The sequence below is a fragment of the Littorina saxatilis genome, linkage group LG10 (genome assembly GCF_037325665.1).
Source record: "Littorina saxatilis isolate snail1 linkage group LG10, US_GU_Lsax_2.0, whole genome shotgun sequence".
Taxonomy (NCBI): Eukaryota; Metazoa; Mollusca; class Gastropoda; order Littorinimorpha; family Littorinidae; genus Littorina; species Littorina saxatilis.
Genome location: NC_090254.1, coordinates 917,501 through 937,500, shown reverse-complemented (window position 1 = coordinate 937,500; position 20,000 = coordinate 917,501). Strand labels below are relative to the sequence as shown.

At 45.7% G+C, this 20,000-nt stretch overlaps 1 protein-coding gene across 1 annotated transcript in view; it reads left to right on the top strand.

The window, feature by feature from the left end:
• LOC138977924 (uncharacterized) overlaps window positions 1-20,000 on the top strand; it is a 188,131-nt gene that overhangs the window by 20,224 nt on the left and 147,907 nt on the right. The window lies entirely within an intron of this gene.

The window sequence follows — 20,000 nt, the reverse complement described above, 5'->3', positions numbered from 1 at the left end:
GTCATCTTGTCCCCGCCATGCATACAGTCATCTTGTCCCCGCCATGCATACAGTCATCTTGTCCCCGCCATGCATACAGTCATCTTGTCCCCGCCATGCATACAGTCATCTTGTCCCCGCCATGCATACAGTCATCTTGTCCCCGCCATGCATACAGTCATCTTGTCCCCGCCATGCATACAGTCATCTTGTCCCCGCCATGCATACAGTCATCTTGTCCCCGCCATGCATACAGTCATCTTGTCCCCGCCATGCATACAGTCATCTTGTCCCCGCCATGCATACAGTCATCTTGTCCCCGCCATGCATACAGTCATCTTGTCCCCGCCATGCACACAGTCATCTTGTCCCCGTCATACACACAGTCATCTTGTCCCCGCCATGCATACAGTCATCTTGTCCCCGCCATGCATACAGTCATCTTGTCCCCGCCATGCATACAGTCATCTTGTCCCCGCCATGCATACAGTCATCTTGTCCCCGCCATGCATACAGTCATCTTGTCCCCGCCATGCATACAGTCATCTTGTCCCCGCCATGCATACAGTCATCTTGTCCCCGCCATGCATACAGTCATCTTGTCCCCGCCATGCATACAGTCATCTTGTCCCCGCCATGCATACAGTCATCTTGTCCCCGCCATGCACACAGTCATCTTGTCCCCGCCATGCATACAGTCATCTTGTCCCCGCCATGCATACAGTCATCTTGTCCCCGCCATGCATACAGTCATCTTGTCCCCGCCATGCATACAGTCATCTTGTCCCCGCCATGCATACAGTCATCTTGTCCCCGCCATGCATACAGTCATCTTGTCCCCGCCATGCACACAGTCATCTTGTCCCCGCCATGCACACAGTCATCTTGTCCCCGCCATGCACACAGTCATCTTGTCCCCGTCATACACACAGTCATCTTGTCCCCGTCATACACACAGTCATCTTGTCCCCGCCATGCATACAGTCATCTTGTCCCCGCCATGCATACAGTCATCTTGTCCCCGCCATGCATACAGTCATCTTGTCCCCGCCATGCATACAGTCATCTTGTCCCCGCCATGCATACAGTCATCTTGTCCCCGCCATGCATACAGTCATCTTGTCCCCGCCATGCATACAGTCATCTTGTCCCCGCCATGCACACAGTCATCTTGTCCCCGCCATGCACACAGTCATCTTGTCCCCGCCATGCACACAGTCATCTTGTCCCCGTCATACACACAGTCATCTTGTCCCCGCCATGCATACAGTCATCTTGTCCCCGCCATGCATACAGTCATCTTGTCCCCGCCATGCATACAGTCATCTTGTCCCCGCCATGCACACAGTCATCTTGTCCCCGCCATGCATACAGTCATCTTGTCCCCGCCATGCATACAGTCATCTTGTCCCCGCCATGCATACAGTCATCTTGTCCCCGCCATGCATACAGTCATCTTGTCCCCGCCATGCATACAGTCATCTTGTCCCCGCCATGCATACAGTCATCTTGTCCCCGCCATGCATACAGTCATCTTGTCCCCGCCATGCATACAGTCATCTTGTCCCCGCCATGCATACAGTCATCTTGTCCCCGCCATGCATACAGTCATCTTGTCCCCGCCATGCATACAGTCATCTTGTCCCCGCCATGCACACAGTCATCTTGTCCCCGCCATGCACACAGTCATCTTGTCCCCGCCATGCACACAGTCATCTTGTCCCCGCCAAGCATACAGTCAGAAGTAATGGTCGCTGTCAGCACTATACACTGAGCTATCGATGAACGCTGAGGTGGTCATGTGACCGGGGGATATTTGATCTAACGACGGAGGATGTGCCTGCATCCCTTCACGTGGTTTGTAGCGACTTCTGAAACAGTCAGATACTGAGCGACTTATGACAGCCCTCAACAGACATAACCGCCACTCACATACAGTCACATATTGAGGGACTTCTGAGACAGTCAGATTGTTATGGAGGGACTTCTGACAACCCTGAACAGACATCACCGCTACTCACAGTCAGATATTATTGTGGACAGTGGCTAATATTCGTCAAGACAATTTGATCAGCAGCAAAGCAAACCAGAGTAAAAGTAACAATGCAATATTTTGTGGCTTTTATTCAGTATTTGTTTTTTTTGTTAACCAGCACGGGATCATGGGTGCCCATGGGTGCCCATTGTGATTTAGAAAAAGCAATATTTTCGTACTATAAGCATGATTTAAGGTACACGATAATAGCGGATTTGACCCCATAGGCAAAAACAAAGAACATATCGAAAGTACTGGCATTAGGTGTTAACCCATGTCACGAGGAATAACCGGTAACCGGTAACCGGTACACAACATGTTCACGTGTTCAGGTTGACATAGGGGTGTGTGTTCAGGTTGACATAGGGGTATGTGTGTGTGTGCGATGCCACAATATGGGATCCCAAGATATTCCTCAACAAGGTTCTGTTGTCACCATGGTGTTACTCATAGGGATGGTCTCGTGCACGCACATGACTGCAACAACAGCACTGATGTTCGTATCGTTTACACTCGCTGTGCATGTGGTGAGAAAAGGTTTGTCTATATTTGTTTACTGAATATATTTTCATAAAGGCTACACCCGGACATTAACATATAATTATGACGTTTTCGGATCTATCCATTTCTCCCAGGGCTAGGAGCTGAAAGGAATGCAGGTGTATACATATATATATATCCCTCAGTTAGCTGACGACCGACCATAATAGGGCTAAATAAAGTTTCGCTTTTATGTCTGTTTGTATTAGCTGCAGGAACCCCGTCTTTTTGCAAACCTCATGTTCAATAAGACGGCATAGAATCTCAGTCACGCTGACGTATTGGTGAAAGTAGGGTGTTTTGATTCCAATGACACAGCGCCAACTAGCTTTCACTGAAAGGCGGAAGTGACGCATTCGTCACGTGATGTCTTCCTGATGAAACATTGGTACCAGTCATCCGGGCAACCAGCTCGTGCAGCTAGCTTTCAGCACGCGACGGGATCAGGTTGGTTTGACGTTGACGTGGGAAGTGTACAAGATCTCGTAGATCCTCGTGAGATTTCTTACCGGAAGATGGCGGCCGTAGCGATGCAAACAGGCGAAGTGCAGGAGGCATCAGTTCCATTGTCGATTTCTCAATTCAAACATTGGCAAGTGGCGGTGCCGTGTGTCTATATTTACAGGAGTTGTCAGCCGCGACAACAGCAACCACCATCACCCCCACCCCATCCACAGTATCGATAGCAGTAACAGCAACCACCATCACCCTCACCGCATCCACAGTATCGATAGCAGTAACAGCAACAGCTTACCTGTGTGTCGGCTTTTGTATTTTGACGCCTAACTCTCTCTCTCTCTCTCTCTCTCTCTCTCTCTCTCTCTCTCTCTCTCTCTCTCTCTCTCTCTCTCTCTCTCTCTCTCTCTCTCTCTCTCTCTCTCTCTCTCTCTCTCTCTCTCTCTTCGTATTAGCAGACAGGCGTATGGAATGTTATTGACACAGTCTAAAACAGGTCGAGAAAATTTGACAACGAAGATGAAGAAAATATTGATCGAGACTGGCTTTGGTTTTGCTTGGTTAAATCAAGGAGTTGGACTGGAGAGGCAGTTTATTAATCAGTTTAAGGACAGGCTTAATTGTTGTTATAAACAGAACTAGCATTCTGAAATAGAAGAACATGAGAAATACAAGTGATTGCATTCTTTTAAATGTACATAGTGCTTTTAGTTATGCGCTATAGAAATCTCCTTAACCACTTGCCTGCCTTAGGACGGGTATACCCGTCATGCGCTTGTGCAGCCGCAGCGCCTTAGGACGGGTTTACCCGTCCTCTCCGTTCCGGGATTTTCCAGAAATGCTATGTCACTGCTGACACAAAATTAGCAGCCAATGGCTTGGTAGGATACCTCATTCTCATGAATAAACATAAATGGTGATGCGGTTTTGCGTCTGAAGGCTATTTTCGGCCTTGGCGACAGGGTAGGGGAGAGAAATCTCGACTCGTCAAAATGGCTAACGGTGACAGTCGACCGGGCCCTAGTAGAAAACAAAGCCGGACTGACGCTACAGGCGGTGCAAATGATTATGGATACTGACAGGGGGAGGGGGAGATCTTTCGGACGATTCGTTGGAAAGAGGTAGATGATAGTGATTATAATCCTTTCTTGGAGCAGCAAAACAGCCACCTGTGTTTGATCCACAGGCACCGGAAGATGCGCCGGACTGATTTTTCAAAAGTTCATATTTAAACATCATTATAAGCCAAACTAATTATCATTTCCATGATTAGACACTAAAAACAGATTCTTGGTTCAATCTCCCTTAAAAATAACATAGGTTTTACTTACCTACCTACTGCCAGTTTGGAGCTAGAATTTTTTGTGAATTATTACACCCCGAACTTCTATATTCCCTGGCAGTCAGGAATGCACATACGCAAGTTTTGATTGGCAGCGTAAAAAAAAATTCAGTCAGAGAAATACTTGTCTCTTGCTGTTAAGTGGAAAAGGGGAAATTTGGCAAGATTCAGGCTGAGAACTTGTGGTTTTAAAAGTAATAAGCAATGGTGTGTAACTGGGGAGCAAGCTCAATACTGTTTATATCCATTGTGTGCGGAAGAACCAGACATCTTTAAGTGTCAAATTTTTGAGAATTTGAGGCAGAAATGTTTAATTCTAACATGCACATCTGTTCAGCCTGATAATTATGGAAAATGTGTTTCGCCTGCTCTTATCCAGTGATATGAGGATAGTTAGATCGAAATTACTACATTTAGTCAAGCTGTGGAACTTACAGAATGAAACTGAACGTAGTCCGCCGCTAGTGCAAAAGGCAGTGAAAGTGACGAGCCTGTTTGGCGCGGTAGCGGTTGCTCTGTGCTTCATAGCACGCTTTACTGTACCTCTCTTCGTTTTAACTTTCTGAGCGTGTTTTTAATCCAAACATATCATATCTATATGTTTTTTGGAATCAGGAACCGACAAGGAATAAGATGAAATAGTTTTTAAAACGATTTCGGAAATTTAATTTTAATCATAATTTTTATATTTTTAATTTTCAGAGCTTGTTTTTAATCCGAATATAACATATTTATATGTTTTTGGAATCAGAACATGATGAAGAATAAAATAAAAGTAATTTTGGATCGTAAAAAAATAATTTTAATTACAATTTTCAGATTTTTAATGACCAAAGTCATTAATTAATTTGTAAGCCTCCATGCTGAAATGCAATACCGAAGTCCGGCCTTCGTCGAAGATTGCTTGGCCAAACTTTCAATCAATTTGATTGAAAATTAAGGGTGTGACAGTGCCGCCTCAACTTTTACAAAAAGCCGGATATTACGTCATAAACTCGAAAAAATGAAAAAAATGAAAAAAAACGTCCGGGGATATCATACCCAGGAACTTTCATGTACAATTTCATAAAGATCGGTCCAGTAGTTTACTCTGAATCGCTCTACACACACACACGCACAGACACACACACACGCACAGACACACACACACACACACTCACACACACATACACCACACACACACACACACACACATACACCACGACCCTCATCTCGATTCCCCCTCTATGTTAAAACATTTAGTCAAAACTTGACTAAATGTAAAAATGTATGAAATATTTAATAATAGGGTGGTCCGTGTCCGCGTCCATTTTATTTTTTTATATGTTTGTTTAGCTTAAAAGTGATGTTGATCCTTTTAGAATGTTTAGCATTGCAACTGTATTGTTCTACGAGAATGATCTGGGAGTGAGAGAGGAAGAGTTGGTCACAGTGTGTGTGCGTGTGTGTGTGTGTGATAGAGAGAGATAGAGATATTCTGTGTGTGTTAAAATGCTTGTGTAAGAGTGGTTGGTTCAGTGTAATTGTCGGTATATCCTTTTTCTAAAGGGCTTTTTAAAGCTCACGACAATAAACCCTAAAAAAGCGTCTCTCTCTCTTCTCTCTCTCTCTCTGTCTCTCTCTCTCTCTCTCTCTCTCTCTCTCTCTCTCTCTCTCTCTCTCTCTCTCTCTCTCTCTCTGTCTCTCTCTCTGTCTCTCTGTCTGTCTCTCTCTGTCTCTCTTTGTCTCTCTGTCTCTATCTGTCTATGTCTGTCTCTCTCACTCTCTCTGTCTCTCTCTTTCTCTCTCTTTCTCTCTGTCTCTGTTTGTCTCTCTCTCTGTCTCTCTGTCTGTCTCTCTCTGTCTCTCTTTGTCTCTCTGTCTCTATCTGTCTATGTCTGTCTCTCTCACTCTCTCTGTCTCTCTCTCCACTCTTAGCTTTGCGATTTGGGCAGAATAAAGGGGATGTCAGTCGTCCAGTCGGCCATCCCTGGCCTTCTGTGATGAGATGCAGGTTGTCAATGGCTGGGAACCGTGTTTGACATGTTGGTGTGTGTGTGCGTGTGTGTGTGTGTGTGTGTGTGAGGGGGGGTTACGTTGGCATGACAAATCCATTGACACTTTATGACTTTGGCAGAGTAAGGTTTCCCCACATGAAACACTCCAATGCCGCTTCCATTAGGATCAAAATAAAACGTATTCGTGGCAAAAACTGCGGGAAATGAAAGATTCGTGCGAGTTGCAATAAAACGCAAAAACTGAACAACAATAGCTTGCAACGAAGGCCCGGCAGGAACAATGAGACCGTTAGATCACCCTCACTTAAAACCCGCCTCGGTTGAAAGCGACCTCAACTGACGGCTTTGTCACAGCACGATGCGTTCATCACTTAACTCGTTAAACAATCCTGTATTGTGGATAGTCCACAACATCAAAGGTTCACTCTCAACTATTTCAACAAAATGTGAAACGCTGCAGTGATTTGAAAGCCCGTTTTGTTGGAATCAAATGAACCTACAGACTCTAAAAGTTGGTATAACAAAACCACAAAACGGAGCCACAGTTAACCCGGGCCGTGAATGCAGGCTCCAAACAACACTGCCTCGAGGCAAAACCACAAAACGGAGCCACAGTTAACCCGGGCCGTGAATGCAGGCTCCAAACAACACTGCCTCGAGGCAAAACCACAAAACGGAGCCACAGTTAACCCGGGCCGTGAATGCAGGCTCCAAACAACACTGCCTCGAGGCAAAACCACAAAACGGAGCCACAGTTAACCCGGGCCGTGAATGCAGGCTCCAAACAACACTGCCTCGAGGCAAAACCACAAAACGGAGCCACAGTTAACCCGGGCCGTGAATGCAGGCTCCAAACAACACTGCCTCGAGGCAAAACCACAAAACGGAGCCACAGTTAACCCGGGCCGTGAATGCAGGCTCCAAACAACACTGCCTCGAGGCATTCACATTTGAATTCCTTGTTCTCTTAGTGTTGTATTTTTGGGTGGAAAGGTGAAGTTCTTCAGTTACATTTTACTTTGTCCTGGCAAAAAATTGTAACAAAGAAAGAAATGCGAGGATCATTCGAGATTCTGTGGGTGTGGTTGAAGAGGGAAATAACGAACAAAGGAGCAGGAAAACAAAGGGGAATCCATAGAGTCTTCATCATGACCTGCTGACAACGCCATTGTTGCCCGTGCATGGCGCCATTCTCCAGCCCCCCCTCACTCACGCGTGAAGTGCTAAACGTTTGCCTTCCTGTAGCTACAGTGACACGCGGGGTGGACGAGATCGGCGTCCCTGTGTACACCGTCTGTCTCCTTCACGCCGCCATCATTCATTCAAACAACATGTCGAGCGCAACGCCATTTGGCAGTGTTTGGTCTGTCCACTTCTTGACACCGAGTCGGACAGGGGGAAGCGCACGTTTTGACGACGTCATCGATTTCTGCGGACGGTAAATGATGACACGGGGTTGTCTCGGCGAGAAGATGGGAAGGAAATGGCGGGAGCGTGATGCGTATAGTCTGATGGACGTCAGCCGCTAGGAGGCGTGCAGGCCGGGAAACGTCAGCACTTTGATAGATATTGCTGGCAGCGGGCTGGGGACGTTAGAGGTTGATAGATATTGCTTGACGCCTTGTTTGCTCAGGGTTCGCCACACCGGAAGACAGTCACAGCAAGGCAGTTATCTCCCTTTTCGCGCTCATACGTTGAATCCACATTCCGTTTTAGCTCATCCAATCCATTTTATGCCACCTCCTCCCCCCGCCCCCGTCTGTCCCATCTATTTTATTTTATATCCCCCTCCTCCCTCGCCCGTCTCTCACATCCATTTTCTGCCCCACCACCCCCCCACTCCTCAACCCACACCTACTTTCCCAGAGAGAGTGAGTGAAGATTGTACACACAGATGCAGTCATCTCTCATCCTATAAATAAATATTTTGTCTTGTCTTGCCTTCTCTCTATCTCTCTCTCTCTCTCTCTCTCTCTCTCTCTCTCTCTCTCTCTCTCTCTCTCTCTCTCTCTCTCTCTCTCTCTCTCTCTCTCTCTCTCTCTGTATCTTCTGTCTCTCTCTGTCTCTCTGTATCTCTCTGTCTCTCTCTGTCTCAGTCTCTCTGTCTCTCTCTGTCTCTCTCTGTCTCTCTGTCTCTCTGTCTCTCTCTGTCACAGACTTTCTTTCTCTCCGCCCCCCTCCTCTCTCTCTCTCGCTCTGTCTGTGTATCTCTCTCTCTCTCTCTCTCTCTCTCTCTCTCTCTCTCTCTCTCTCTCTCTCTCTCTCTCTCTCTCGCTCTGTCTGTGTATCTCTTGTGAACTCTTTGTTGATGATACGACCATACTGTATGGTCGTATTTGTTGTATGGTCGTATCATCAACAAAGAGTTCACAAGAGATGTATGTATGGCATACACACTTCTGATAAAAAAATAGACACAGTTTATTTATCATTGCAGAACAGTGTAGATGATCTCATACATTGGACGGAGTATAACCACATGAGTCTTCACCCCCAAAAGACCAAATACATGTTAGTCACAACAAGGCAAAAAAAGACAAAACATCAAGAATAATCCTCATTCCATATTAATTGGCAACGACGCAATAGTGGAAGTAGGAGATCACAAAGTTTTGGGAATAAATATCGATAACAATTTATCTTGGGCCCATCATGTTAGATCGTTGTGTAAAACCATGTCAAGGAAAATATATCTGTTGAACAGAATAAAACACTTTCTTGATTCACACTCAAGATTATTATTCTTTAATGCATATATACAAACCATCACGGATTATTGTTCGACCAACTGGGACTCAGCCAGTGCAAATATTTTAAAACCACTGTATAGTCTACACAGACGAGCACTGAAATCCATTCTATTAAAACAATCCAGTCTCGTTTTCGACGATTATAAGAAACTTAAGAGTTTGCCCTTAAAAGAAAGATTTAAATCAAATAAAGGCGTGCTCCTTCACAAAATGCTTTCCGACCATGCACCGCGTGCTTTCATTACAAAATGTAAAGCCAAACCAAACCGAAAATTCAATGTCCCCATTCCACGGATAGATCTCTTTAAATCAAGTTTAGCTTATTCTGGCAGCGTTTTGTGGAATTCTCTCCCGGATCAGTTCGAGTCCCAACGAGTCTCAATACTTTCAAAAAACACCTCTCGTTACATCTAATGTCAAATTACGAAAAGTCACAGTGATGGAAGACTTCGTTCTGATTATTTTCATATTGATCATATCTGTCCATGTATAGCATGTGTTTCATTAAACATGTTCTGGTAATTCCCAATTTTGATCATAACGTAAGAATTTGTGTATAGCCTGCAACGTGTATATAGTCCTGTGAATAATTTCTCTGCCTTTTTATTTTTCATTTTTTACTTTTATGTTTATCTTTTGTAATTGATTTACGTTTGTATATATATGTATATAAGATTAGAGTAGTCCCTCTCTGGGCGAGGGCTGGTTGAAAAGAAGCTCGTTTATATTGCTTATGCCACAACCCTCGTAAAATAAAATTTGATTTGATTCGATTTGATCTCTCTCTCTCTCTCTCTCTCTCTCTCTCTCTCTCTCTCTCTCTCTCTCTCTCTCTCTCTCTCTCTCTCTCTCTCTCTCTCTCTCTCTCTCTCTCTCTCTCTCTCTCTCTCTCTCTCTCTCTTCTGTCTCTCTCTATCTCTGACTCCGTCTCTCTCTGTCTGTCTGTCTCTCTCTCTGTATCTATCTGTCTCTCTTTGTCACGGTTTCTCTTTCTCCCCCCCCCCCCCCCCCCTGTCCACAACTTGAATGAGGATTGTACAGACTAATGCAGTCAGCACGAAAGACCGCGTGATGTATTGTGGGAAATGTATCGGTTTGAATCGTCATTGGCCGAGCGGCAAGATGCGCAATAGACGACATGAGGAACATCCGGTATGACTGTATGTGGGCGACCTGTCGATCATCCCTTAACACGGGGGGAGGCGGGGACAAACACCCCTCGCTCAGCTCTCAGAAGCTGCAATGACAGGCATGGGCAGATCAATTCATTTCAATGCGCTATTTTTGTCACGGCTTTTGTGCCCAGTGTGATAGTTTTTTTAACGGTATTTGTGGTAGGTTTTAGCGGTATTTTTTTAAAAATATTTTTTTGCGGGATTTTTGTAGTATAAGTTTCAGCGGTATTTGTGATGTGCTTTAGCCATGTTTAAAGTCACTCAAAGCTCGTGCTGCAACCGGTCAGGCGTGTGATGCCTTGAGGCGATGAGAGAATGCTGTTGGGGAGAGGGATGGGGAGGGGGGGGGAGGAGAGGATGGGTTGGTGTGGTTGGTATGGGACAGTTGATGATGATAACTGTTTTTACGTCTTCATGTTGAAACCATTTTAGTGCAAGTTCCAAATGTAATACACATGCGTTGTATGCGTGTTTAAGTGGCATCGTGTCGTGGGTACGACAGACTGGCCGAGGTCTTGGGGTACGACAGACTGGCCGAGGTCTTGGGGTACGACAGACTGGCCGAGGTCTTGGGGTACGACAGACTGGCCGAGGTCTTGGGGTACGATAGACTGGCTGAGGTCTTGGGGTGGGACAATTGATTTGTTGAGGCAATGACAGCTAGCATGCTGTTGGGGAGTGGGGGGGGGGGGGGTGGGGTGGGGGGTAGCATGGCCGCTACGGACAGTTGATGCCGTGCACGATGTGAGGGAGACACAGAGCAACGTCAGACATGTCGCTATTGGCACGTGACGCCATTCGAGACATTTCATTGGACAGTTTTACACAGCTCTGAACAGTCATGGGGCCCTATTGCTACGGAAGTGTAACGTCAGAAAAATATATTTACAATAAACGAACTGCATGTGGTTGTAATCTGTAGCATTACGATGGAAAAACAATGCCATTCTACCAAACACGTATGACCAACTCTAACGGTTAGCATATATTATCATAATTATTATGTGTGTTTCCCTACGACACTGGGCATCACAATGATGGCGTCCTTTGAACGTGACACCACATCAACACGTGGCTCCAACCGACATCACAGGGCATTGCTGTCCTTGGAACGTGACACTACATCAACATGTGGCTCCAACCGACATCACAAGGCATTGCCGTCCTTTGAACGTGACACTACATCAACACGTGGCTCCAACCGACATCACAAGGCATTGCCGTCCTTTGAACGTGACACTGCATCAACACGTGGCTCCAACTGACATCACAAGGCAATGCCGTCCTTTGAACGTGACACTACATCAACACGTGGCTCCAACCGACATCACAAGGCATTGCCGTCCTTTGAACGTGACACTACATCAACACGTGGCTCCAACCGACATCACAATGCATTGCCGTCCTTTGAAAGTGACACTACATCAACACGTGGCTCCAACTGACATCACAAGGCATTGCCGTCCTTTGAACGTGACACTGCATCAACACGTGGCTCCAACTGACATCACAAGGCATTGCCGTCCTTTGAACGTGACACTACATCAACACGTGGCTCCAACTGACATCACAAGGCATTGCCGTCCTTTGAACGTGACACTACATCAACACGTGGCTCCAACTGACATCACAAGGCATTGCCGTCCTTTGAACGTGACACTGCATCAACACGTGGCTCCAACTGACATCACAAGGCATTGCCGTCCTTTGAACGTGACACTGCATCAACACGTGGCTCCAACTGACATCACAAGGCATTGCCGTCCTTTGAACGTGACACTACATCAACACGTGGCTTCAACCGACATCACAAGGCATTGCCGTCCTTTGAACGTGACACCACATCAACACGTGGCTCCAACTGACATCACAAGGCATTGCCGTCCTTTGAACGTGACACTACATCAACACGTGGCTCCAACCGACATCACAAGGCATTGCCGTCCTTTGAACGTGACACTACATCAACACGTGGCTCCAACTGACATAACAAGGCATTGCCGTCCTTTGAACGTGACACTACATCAACACGTGGCTCCAACTGACATCACAAGGCATTGCCGTCCTTGGAACGTGACACTGCATCAACACGTGGCTCCAACTGACATCACAAGGCATTGCCGTCCTTTGAACGTGACACTACATCAACACGTGGCTCCAACTGACATCACAAGGCATTGCCGTCCTTTGAACGTGACACTACATCAACACGTGGCTCCAACTGACATCACAAGGCATTGCCGTCCTTTGAACGTGACACTGCATCAACACGTGGCTCCAACTGACATCACAAGGCATCGCCGTCCTTTGAACGCGACACTACATCAACACGTGGCTCCAACTGACATCACAAGGCATTGCCGTCCTTTGAACGCGACACTACATCAACACGTGGCTCCAACTGACATCACAGGGCATTGCTGTCCTTGGAACGTGACACTACATCAACATGTGGCTCCAACCGACATCACAAGGCAATGCCGTCCTTTGAACGTGACACTACATCAACACGTGGCTCCAACTGACATCACAAGGCATTGCCGTCCTTTGAACGTGACACCACATCAACACGTGGCTCCAACTGACATCACAAGGCATTGCCGTCCTTTGAACGTGACACTACATCAACACGTGGCTCCAACTGACATCACAAGGCATTGCCGTCCTTTGAACGTGACACTGCATCAACACGTGGCTCCAACTGACATCACAAGGCATTGCCGTCCTTTGAACGTGACACTACATCAACACGTGGCTCCAACCGACATCACAAGGCATTGCCGTCCTTTGAACGTGACACTACATCAACACGTGGCTCCAACTGACATCACAAGGCATTGCCGTCCTTTGAACGTGACACTACATCAACATGTGGCTCCAACTGACATCCACGTATCTAGCGCAACAGATTTCTGTTCAGAAAATCTATTCATCTCTTCCATAATTATGTATCGCGCCTAATGCAACGTTGGAAATAATTTATCCGAGCCCGACAGAACACGGCGGTGACTATTTATACCGACAGTCTACTGACACAATTTGCAATGCAAAGATAACGTTGAGACTTCCGTCACGATATGCAGCGCACTGGTTCTGGCAAAAACGATTGTCTTCACATGTGTACATGTAGTTCCTCTTTTTTTGCCAAGCGAATCAGAAATAAAAAGACAAGAAAAAAACACAGAATTAATTGAATTGAATTGAAATGAGATTTATTTATCGAGGGTGACAGAATAAGCAATGTATACAGTCATGCTTTTTTTTCATCCGGCCCTCGCCCATTCAATCAATCAATATGAGGCTTATATCGCGCGTATTCCGTGGGTACAGTTCTAAGCGCAGGGATTTATTTTTTTATTTTTTATTTTTTATATTATGCAATTTATATCGCGCACATATTCAAGGTGCAGGGTTTATTTATGCCGTGTGAGATGGAATTTGTTTACACAATACATCACGCATTCACATCGACCAGCAGATCGCAGCCATTTCGGCGCATATCCTGCTTTTCACGGCCTATTATTCCAAGTCACACGGGTATTTTGGTGGACATTTTTATATATGCCGATACAATGTTGCCAGGAAAGACCGTTTTGTCAATCGTGGGATCTTTAACGTGCACACCCCAATGTAGTGTACACGAAGGGACCTCGGTTTTTCGTCTCATCCGAAAGACTAGCATTTGAACCCACCACCAAGGTTAGGAAAGGAGGGAGAAAATTGCTAACGCCCTGACCCAGGGTCGAACTCGCAACCTCTCGCTTCCGAGCGCAAGTGCGTTACCACTCGGCCACCCAGTCCCCAGGCCCATTGAGGGGTAACACAATAACAAGAAGAAAAAAAAGTTAAGTAAACTACAGTAGAAATTACATAGTTAACATAATTAACATGTCGAGCAATCAATAAGACATTTTAAGATGCATTTTGATTCTTTAGCTATGCTTGAAAATTATATATATAACACATAAATATGTCTTTGTATAAAAAATATCCTTCGTGCATTATATAGAATTATATAGCTATTCTGATAGCTATAGACACGTGGGGGAATTCGGAGGCTGTGATTGGATGGTCTCACACATCCCTATTGCGATCATCAAAGGAGAACGCTACGGAAGTTGGTAATTTGTTGCCGATATCCAAACGATATCGGCAATAACAAAGACGCATGGTTCCGGTTTCTTCCACGTGTATAAAGTACACGCATACCTGGCCAGTTTTTTTTTCTGTGACTGGTCGACAGACGATGCCATTTTTGTGTATGTGGTTTTTTTTTCGTACATGAAATACATTACGTGTACAATCCTGTTCTTCAACAGTCAACAAACCTTGCAAAGTTTAACTGAGGAGCTGCAATCTGAAGCGACCTATCTCTGATTCTAGCAGACGGTCTTTCCAATGTTTAGCACATAATCAGCAAACTCTCCTGTCCCCATGGAACGTCCATTGTATAGTGCAATGTTGAAATGAAGTTACCTGTCTGAAACATTAAGTCGTTGACTTTCTTCTGAGACAATCCTTGTTCTCTTATCAGCACGGTTGGCCTAGTGGTAAGGCGTCCGCCCCGTGATCGGGAGGTCGTGGGTTCGAACCCCGGCCGGGTCATACCTAAGACTTTAAAATTGGCAATCTAGTGGCTGCTCCGCCTGGCGTCTGGCATTATGGGGTTAGTGCTAGGACTGGTTGGTCCGGTGTCAGAATAATATGAGACATGAAGCGGCCTGTGCTGCGACTTCTGTCTTGTGTGTGGCGCACGTTATATGTCAAAGCAGCACCGCCCTGATATGGCCCTTCGTGGTCGGCTGGGCGTTAAGCAGACAAGCAAACAAACGAACACAACAATCTACAGATTTACGGCAGTCTTCATCGCGCGAATCCCCAACAGATGTCAGACTTTCGAACATAGAATATACGTAAGCAAGCATGATACGTGACGTCATATGAATCATGGTATATTGACGTTATGCTAAACATCCGGTTATCTCGAGTTTTCTCCGTTTACATGTCCGAGGGTTTTGAATGTTCGGTGATTTCTGAAAACACAACAATACAATCATAAAGTACAGTGATATTTTGCCAGCTGCTTGATAATATTTCTTACACGTGTTCAAAGAGAAACCGCATGCAATGTTCCTTGAATGATGTTTCATGAATTTGAAATGTAATTATATCAGGAATGGAGTTCCACATAAGTGCGCCATAATATGATAGAATGGACTTGTATAAGTCAATTCTTGAAGTTGGGGTAATTAATTTGTTACATTTTTTTATAATTATTTATTTTGAAATTTGAGGCAATGAGTGTAGGTGTATTCCCTGACATAATTATATACATCATCACATCTTTGTTTTAGGCAAATCTTAATTTGATAAGAAGAATTTGCAATCGTTTATAATCAGACATGGACAGAGATGTATTTTTTTTATTAATTAAAGAATTAATTTAACAGCTCGTCTATATGTAAACTGCCAACGTGTTTCAAAGTGTGTGCACTTGCAGAGTCCCACACTGTGGAAGCAGAGTCCCACACTGTGGAAGCAGAGTCCCACACTGTGGAAGCAGAGTCCCACACTGTGGAAGCAGAGTCCCACACTGTGGAAGCAGAGTCCCACACTGTGGAAGCAGAGTCCCACACTGTGGAAGCAGAGTCCCACACTGTGGAAGCATAGTCACACACTGTGGAAGCATAGTCACACACTGTGGAAGCAGAGTCCCACACTGTGGAAGCAGAGTCTCACACTGTGGAAGCATAGTCACACACTGTGGAAGCATAGTCACACACTGTGGAAGCATAGTCACACACTGTGGAAGCAGAGTCCCACACTGTGGAAGCATAGTCACACACTGTGGAAGCATAGTCACACACTGTGGAAGCATAGTCACACACTGTGGAAGCATAGTCACACACTGTGGAAGCATAGTCACACACTGTGGAAGCAGAGTCCCACACTGTGGAAGCATAGTCACACACTGTGGAAGCAGAGTCTCACACTGTGGAAGCATAGTCACACACTGTGGAAGCATAGTCACACACTGTGGAAGCATAGTCACACACTGTGGAAGCAGAGTCTCACACTGTGGAAGCAGAGTCTCACACTGTGGAAGCAGAGTCCCACACTGTGGAAGCAGAGTCACACACTGTGGAAGCAGAGTCACACACTGTGGAAGCATAGTCTCACACTGTGGAAGCATAGTCCCACACTGTGGAAGCAGAGTCTCACACTGTGGAAGCATAGTCACACACTGTGGAAGCATAGTCACACACTGTGGAAGCATAGTCACACACTGTGGAAGCATAGTCACACACTGTGGAAGCATAGTCACACACTGTGGAAGCATAGTCACACACTGTGGAAGCATAGTCACACACTGTGGAAGCAGAGTCACACACTGTGGAAGCAGAGTCACACACTGTGGAAGCAGAGTCACACACTGTGGAAGCAGAGTCACACACTGTGGAAGCAGAGTCACACACTGTGGAAGCAGAGTCCCACACTGTGGAAGCATAGTCCCACACTGTGGAAGCATAGTCACACACTGTGGAAGCAGAGTCACACACTGTGGAAGCATAGTCACACACTGTGGAAGCATAATCACACACTGTGGAAGCATAGTCCCACACTGTGGAAGCAGAGTCCCACACTGTGGAAGCAGAGTCACACACTGTGGAAGCAGAGTCACCCACTGTGGAAGCAGAGTCCCACACTGTGGAAGCAGAGTCACACACTGTGGAAGCAGAGTCACACACTGTGGAAGCAGAGTCCCACACTGTGGAAGCATAGTCCCACACTGTGGAAGCATAGTCACACACTGTGGAAGCAGAGTCACACACTGTGGAAGCAGAGTCACACACTGTGGAAGCATAGTCCCACACTGTGGAAGCAGAGTCCCACACTGTGGAAGCAGAGTCACACACTGTGGAAGCAGAGTCACACACTGTGGAAGCAGAGTCTCACACTGTGGAAGCAGAGTCACACACTGTGGAAGCAGAGTCTCACACTGTGGAAGCAGAGTCTCACACTGTGGAAGCATAGTCACACACTGTGGAAGCATAGTCACACACTGTGGAAGCAGAGTCTCACACTGTGGAAGCAGAGTCTCACACTGTGGAAGCATAGTCACACACTGTGGAAGCAGAGTCACACACTGTGGAAGCATAGTCACACACTGTGGAAGCAGAGTCCCACACTGTGGAAGCAGAGTCACACACTGTGGAAGCAGAGTCACACACTGTGGAAGCAGAGTCCCACACTGTGGAAGCATAGTCCCACACTGTGGAAGCATAGTCACACACTGTGGAAGCAGAGTCACACACTGTGGAAGCAGAGTCACACACTGTGGAAGCAGAGTCCCACACTGTGGAAGCATAGTCCCACACTGTGGAAGCAGAGTCCCACACTGTGGAAGCATAGTCACACACTGTGGAAGCAGAGTCTCACACTGTGGAAGCAGAGTCTCACACTGTGGAAGCATAGTCACACACTGTGGAAGCAGAGTCCCACACTGTGGAAGCAGAGTCCCACACTGTGGAAGCAGAGTCCCACACTGTGGAAGCATAGTCACACACTGTGGAAGCATAGTCACACACTGTGGAAGCAGAGTCCCACACTGTGCAAGCATAGTCTCACACTGTGGAAGCATAGTCACACACTGTGGAAGCAGAGTCTCACACTGTGGAAGCAGAGTCTCACACTGTGGAAGCATAGTCACACACTGTGGAAGCATAGTCACACACTGTGGAAGCAGAGTCTCACACTGTGGAAGCATAGTCACACACTGTGGAAGCATAGTCACACACTGTGGAAGCATAGTCACACACTGTGGAAGCATAGTCACACACTGTGGAAGCATAGTCACACACTGTGGAAGCAGAGTCAGAAGCTGACTGAATATGTGCCTGAAAAAAACCAGTTTTCTTGTGCGAAGGTATAGAAACTGTTTGGTTTTTGATAATTGAAATATTTTGTTCGATGTGTTTTTACAAAGTGTATCTACCTGTTTTGACCAAGACAGGTTATTGTCAATGGTTATTCCCAAGACTGTACGGCTATCAACTTCGGTAACATCTTGATTTTGTATTTGCAATGTCGGAAATCCAGATGTTAGGGTTGGTCTTTTTTGCCTCGTGGTCAGTAGCATTTAGTTTTATTTGGATTCAGTGACATATAGACATTCATTGGTTCAATGAGAGAGAGAGAGAGAGAGAGAGAGAGAGAGAGAGAGAGAGAGAGACAGACAGACAGACAGACAGACAGACAGACAGACAGACAGACAGATAGACAGACAGACAGAGATAGACAGAGACAGACAAACAGACAGACAGGCAGACAGACAGACAAACAGACATAGACAGGACCCACGAAAGCGCTTTCAGTTTTTTCTTTTCTTAGATTTCCCAAATGGCCGAGAAACATTGCAATTAGTGTAAAGCACAGAAGACCTGTCCAGAAATAGACTAGGGCCAGAAATTAGCAAACACATAGACTGGACAGAGGGTCGCCGAGGATCCACCACTGACAGAGACAGACAGACAGACAGACAGACAGACCGCTGACAGAGACAGAGACAGACCGCTGACAGAGACAGACAGACAGACCGCTGACAGAGACAGACAGACAGACAGACAAACCGATGACAGAGACAGACAGACAGACAGACTGACAGACCGCTGACAGAGACAGACAGACAGACAGACTGACAGACCACTGACAGAGACAGACATGCATGCATGCAGAAAGACAGAGACAGAGATAGGCAGAGAGAGACAGACAGAGAGACAGGGAGACAGACAGGGAGACAGACAGACAGACCACCATAAAGTGCTCTTCTTATGATCAATTTACAACATTTCCATTGACGTTACTTGGTAGGAAGTCGCGTGAAAGTTGATGGGACCAAATCGGTGAACAGTTGTACTGTACATGGGAACAGTCCTGACGATTGAGTTAATGTCCAATCTAAAGAGTTGTTGCCACACCGCTATGCTAAACATTTAAGACTCAAGACTCAAAGACTCAAAATGTTTACTGTCCTCATAAAAACAAGGAAAATTGCCTTACAGTGTCAGGCGATCACAGACATAAAAACATCACATGTATTGAGAATTAAACGATTGCACTTAAAACTAATAACTCTAGCCCGCTTCATATTTGCTGTAAACTTAGAATTAGAACTGCATTAAAACACATGTAAACATCCTGAGCGTCTCTCGCAGCACTCACACTTACAGACACACACACACACACACACACACACACACACACACACACACACACACACACACACACACACACACACACACACACACACACACACACACAAACTCTCTCTCTCTCTCTCTCTATCTCTCTCTCTCTCTCTCACTCGCCATCTCTCTCTATCTCAGTTTAACTGAAAACAATAAAATATATTCAGATTGAGTGGGTAATATTGGCACACAGGCATGATTTAAAAGGTCATGAATAGATAACACATGCGCGTGTATCAAGACCAAGAATTGTTCACTTTTGTCAATAAAATATTCACATGAAAAACTTCTATGTGACAGTCCATCACAAAATCAGTCTTAAGTCGAAATTTGGATGATTTGAGTTAGTTATTATTTTGAAATTGTTAGTCTTTCCTGGATGTTTAGAAAAAAAAATTAAAGCTCTAGGTCAATAAATAACGATATTACGGCCATTTTTATGAAAGAAGTTGACCGGCGGCCATTTTGAGAAATCGGG